At 28.0% G+C, this 5837-nt stretch overlaps 1 long non-coding RNA gene across 1 annotated transcript; it reads left to right on the forward strand.

Moving 5' to 3' along the window:
• The first annotated feature begins 353 nt into the window (after nucleotides 1-353).
• On the forward strand, nucleotides 354-5545 carry LOC147816405 (uncharacterized). The gene is made up of 3 exons (XR_015433456.1): nucleotides 354-492; nucleotides 1948-2139; nucleotides 5351-5545. It is a non-coding gene; the product is annotated as an uncharacterized LOC147816405 (long non-coding RNA).
• The last annotated feature ends 292 nt before the right edge of the window (nucleotides 5546-5837 follow it).

The following is a 5837-nucleotide window of genomic DNA, read 5'->3' on the forward strand; positions in this document are numbered from 1 at the left end:
AAGAGTTGTCTTTGAGATCCCGAATTTACTCATCGTGATTTGTCAATTTTTGACGTCCTTTTTTAACAGATTTATGCCGAATCATTTCATGGGAAAAAGCAATTATTTTATACCAGTTTTACAGCAAAAAATAATTCTTTGATATTTTAATACTGAAAAAAGGGAATGAATAACAATATAAATAACAACATAGAAAACATTGATTTTGAAAAAAATCATTCATTTATAAATCCATTTTATGAAACGCTTAAGCAGTAATAAATCATTTATATTTCTTTTAAATTCATATCAAATTTTTATTGCAATTTTATCTTTACTTCCCATTAAAGTTTCCTCATTAACAGGATATTTGCCAGACAGGAAGTGTGGATCAATTCCAAGGGCGAATTATTGAACTTTTAAACGCCGTTTTAGTTACTTTGTGTATTTTAATAAACATAAATTTTGTGAAGAGTTTGAAACAACATAATTGTGAGAGATACTTAAAAATATGTAAGTAATTTATTCAGTTTTTATTATGCTTGGATGCAATTAAAGAACGCTTTAATTTTACTTATTGTTTAAACAATTGTGGTTTTAGGCCAGAAAATAGAAATTTTTATATGCGATTTATCAACTTTTTTCACTTAAGGAAAATTATAATAATGTTTAATTCCATTCAACATAAGCGCTATAGAAATTTTAAAAAAAGAAGTTATTTATTCAAGTTATTATGTGTATTAATTTTACTTAATTATATTTACTTAATTATATTTACTTAATTTATTATTTACTTAATTATTATTAATTTCAGTCAATGTTTAAGAAATTGTGTTGTTATGACAGGAATTGGGAATTTTTAATGCGAACTATTAACTTTCTTTACTTGAGGAAAGACATAGTATTATTTAATTTTAATTGCCTTTACTCTACTTCTTAATAATCTGTAAATTATATTAGATAGATAAAAAAAATTATTTTAATTTAAGTTTAAAGCTGATTTTTATAGAGAAAAAATGACTTCAAGAAATTTATTTTCCATCTTATACCATATGAGCACCAATTCTTCTAAGAGATTTCAAACGAGATTGGAAAAAATAAAAATCAGCAGGGACTTTCAGCCCATTCTTATCTACAGCCTCAATATTAAACAATAAATGTTTGTTCAACTCTAATGTTGTTTGTAATTTAATTTTTACTTTTGATTTTTTTAACTTGTCTTTCTTTAATTTACACATTAAAATTATTTTTTAATTGTAAGGTAATCTATTTTATAACCGTTGTTGTACAGCCCACCGAATTTTTAAGGGGGTTGTGTTTACTAATGTTCAACTCCGTAGCCTTGCAATTTTGACCCAAAACACAAAACAAAGGAATTCCTTCAGCAAGTATTGAGAGAAATTTGCCTTCGTAGAGGACTTTTTTATTGAACAAACCCGAATTTGCGTTACGTTGAGAAAAAAGTCTCGAAAACCTCCCACGGTTAGCCTGACGGCAAGGGGACTCGAACCCATGATCCGTCTACCACTGAGGATATATTTTACGTCAGCATTCTGTGGTCGGTGAGAGCAGAGTTCTTGATTTGTATCGACCAGCAATCGCCAGGATTCGAACCCAGTTCACCTCATTGGAAGACGAACGCTCTCGCCCCTGATCCTTCACAGCTCTTTAACAAACTTTAAATATTGTAGATATAATTATTTTGTTCATTATTCTTGTAAGCTTTTTATTTATTTCATTTTAAAAATTTCTGTTATACTTTTTTCGCTTGCAATTATGACGTACATAGCTCTTTTTCTCAAATCAAATACCACAGAAAAGACTTTATTTTTCAAAGCAACCGTGATGCAAGAAAAAGAGGTTTGGAGCCTATACGCTAATGTTTTAGAAGCTAGAAAGCGTATCTTTCCTGAAAAATTTATGTTGCCAACACAATTAAGCAGAACTATGTATTTTATTTTCTTTCAGAATAAAAGAAGAAGAAAATGGGTCTGATTAAATTAATTCTTTTCATGGCACTTGTCCATTTCTCAGCATCCACAATCTGCCATGATGGTCCTTGCAGAGTGGAAGATTGTTCGATACCACAATGTGCAGGAGATGAAGTTTTAACGATGGGAATAGGATGCAACTGCTGCCCGTTCTGCAGGAAAATTTCTGGTAAAGGGCTTCTTAGAATTTCAAACGAATTTCGTTTTCAGATTAAATAAATTGTTCTTTTTTCTGTTAACGCTTTGTTAAACTATTTTACTTTAAAATATCTCTTTCCGGTTTAAAAAAGAAAATTAATTAATATGGCTAATGAGATAATCGTACCCTTGCATTGAGTAGTGCCTAACAGTTTAGTTAAAAGCGTAATCTTTTTGGAGCGGCAATGTATTTATTTATATTGAAAATTACTATATTGTAACGATAATACATCAGCTTCATGTAAAGCTCTAAATTTTTTGTTAAAGTTCGACAGTGTTACATTTAAATGGGCCTGCCAGATGGCCAAGTGGTTAGCCTAGCTTACTGCAAAGCCAATAGCAGAGGGTTCGAATCCTGCTCAGGACATGTTTCTCTCAGTGTTGTCCTCCGTTGTGTGTGGTCTGTGAATGTTACCCACCCTATGAATGGGTATCTGTGGCCGCGTGGGTTAGTAATGTTCCATGACTTCGCTTCCATGACTTTGGACACAAGGTGCTCACCAGGCAACGCAAAATGAGCAACACTTACGGCATCTACCCTTACGAAGAGTGATAAGGTCAGTAAGCGCCATAAAAAAAATTAAAAAATTTAAAAAACATCTAAATATTAGTAGTGATGTTGTAATTTCGCCTATTTTAACAATTACCAACTGTACTGCGCAGTCGTAAATAAATAAATATAATCATTTTAAGCTCCAAAAAACTTTAATCAAACTAAAAAAGACTTTCACGTAGTAACTTTGTACTTTAAAAGTTCAAGAAGAGCAAACATTTTATTTGTGATAAATGTACTTCGGCACGGAGAAGAGAAGTTTGATAAAAATTACCGGAATTGTACTGTAATGATATTCCTAGTATATAAAATCATAATTCTTGTAATCAAAACAAATATACGGTATGCAAACCATTCATTTAGTACTTTTCTCTTCGTATGATAAAGGTTTGCTGGAAAAAGCTCTTTGAACACACTACTTTGTTGATTTTGGTGTTCCCATAGACCAAGACATACGCAAAGAGCTCACACGCTGTTCACAAAGTGCCAGAAATATATTGGTAGTTAAAGAAAAAAATTTTCTCATTGTGATTGTACTTTCTCAGAATAGAAGCAATTTTTCGTCACAGATTCAGAAATTTGATAAACATCTGGTAAATTCAGGAAAAAGGAAATAAAGGTTGTAAAAAAAGCAATTTCAACTAGAAGTAATTATAGGGAATTGTATAGAAAAATATATTCTCTCCTAACAGCTGACAAATAATAAGAAATTAAAACATTCTGTATTTCAAACTAATTTTAATATGAAATTCATTTCAACAATAATTTTGGATTTGTTATATATCGTTTTTTATTGCTAAATAGATTACTAAATTCTTCATCATTAGATTATTAAACTCAATTACTTATTTTCCTTTCAAGATTATTCGATAATTTCTTAGAATCATTTAAACAAAATTACGTTTCAAATAATATTTCCATATTTTTTTTCTGCACAAAAGTGCCAAAAATTCCGAGGATATTTTTAAGAAATGTTTCAAATCTCTCTGAAACATATTAAAATTTTTTAATGTTCTGAAAATACCTCCATATCTTTATTGTAATGATAAAGCATTTCTGTAATTCCAATTGGTCTCTGCAGAAATATTTTTATTCTATTCAAATATTTAAATTTGTTATAAAATAAAAGTCTAGTGATTTAATTATAACCAAAGAAAATAAAATTGGAAATAAAAAAAAATTTAAAATTAGAAATTAAAATTGGTGACAATCAACTGTCTTTACTAGGCATTACCAGGATATAATAAAATCACCAAATCAATGAAACCTTTATGGGATCTGCAGAACTTTTCTATCGTTTATAAATATTATCCTCCCAAAGTGATTTAAGCCAGTACGCATGTACGAAATGAGATATAAAATTATGGTAAAAAGCGATGACACCCTGAGTGCAGCATCAATAAATTTCATTTTTACCGTAAAATGTTATATTGTAATTTTTACATTAATAATCAATTAATTAATGTGACTCATAAATTTTACAGGAAATGTAACTACATAATTACAGTATATCAGATTTTTCGTTGCGTAAAATTTTAAGCCACAAATGGATTTTATAGTTAAAAATACTGACACTGCCTTCACTTTGTACCGTAATTCGATCCAGATTTTCTTGCATATCTGAAAGTTTTGATTTAAATTTCGTAAGCTAGTTTAAGCAGTTTTGTGTTTCTTTGTAAATTTTTAGGTTATTAGTGTTATTGAAAATTTTAAGCACATATTTTAAGTCAGGTTTTTATATTTAGCAATGTATAAACATGTTTCTCAGATTATCTGAGACAATACTACCAGGTTTTGTTCACTTCATAAATTATATTTTCGTTTATGTTATTTTTCTATACTTTTGAAGTTACTGGTGTTTTGTTTTCTGCGCATAGTAACTAAGGCAGCAAAACTTCTACCACAAAATTATGGATAATAATATCACAGGCACTGTCGGTACAGTACATTCTGAAATAAACAGTAAGGGACACTATACGTTTCTCTTTAATCTACTCACTAAACTAAAATTCTAACTAACCTCAGCTAAAATTCTATCATTAAATGAAACATATTGAAATATTTTACATAAATTATGCATTTGAAACATAAAAAGAGATGTTACGAAATATACTTTTTAAACTTTAATTTTAACTAACTAATGGGCCCATATGTTTATTTTAGTTTTTTGCTTACACTGTACCAACTGACATAAAGCAAATCCAAGTTTTAACAGTTTTCCTTATTTACCTTATATTAGAGGGTTGCAAAAGCCACCATGTCTTTTTTATTTTATTAATTTTTTTTCATTAATTTTTTTCTTTAATATGCTTTTACTTATATTTTTTTACATATCTAAACATTAAATGTAACTGTTAACTAAAATACTAAAATTTCCCAACAATTAATCTCTAAAGTAAATGTAACAGTAGCCTAAGTGATCCCGATCTCGAATGATATATATATATATATATATATATATATATATATATATATATATATATATATATATATATATATATATATATATATATATATATATATATATATATATATATATATCAAAACAATTAAATTTTTTACTTTATTACTGGAAAACTGGGTTTTTTTATGAAGACAAAAATAATTATATTTATTTTCAATATTTCAGGTCAACACATTGTTCCACTAGTATAGCTGACTTGACAATCTTCCTGATCATGAGTTGAAATCAGTTGTAATTCTTTTAAAATGAACAACACAGATGCTTGCTATGCTTGAAATTAAATATACCATACTGTATTGCCATATATACTATGTACTTTTATTTACCAGATAATGTAAAAATAAAAAATTATGTTCTCTATACTGTGTAGCTGAGATAATAATGGAACTCAAAAAATGCATGGTGTAATTTTTTGACCGAAAAAGTAGTTATGAATGAATTTGAATTTTAATTATTCAGAAATTTAGGTAACAATTTAAAGTCGGTTATTAATTTTCAGTAAATATTTTGATATCTATAATGTTCTATTTAAAACATTAGCGAAGTTAAAAATGCGAACGATTACAAATAATTAAATAACATGAAATTATTTAAAAAAAAAAAGAAATAGGCAATTGTTTAAGCTCAGATTTCATTTTTTTTGCTATATTTT

This window comes from Parasteatoda tepidariorum, chromosome 1 (genome assembly GCF_982258835.1).
Source record: "Parasteatoda tepidariorum strain Cologne lab strain chromosome 1, Ptep-v5.0, whole genome shotgun sequence".
In the NCBI taxonomy this organism is placed as follows: domain Eukaryota; kingdom Metazoa; phylum Arthropoda; class Arachnida; order Araneae; family Theridiidae; genus Parasteatoda; species Parasteatoda tepidariorum.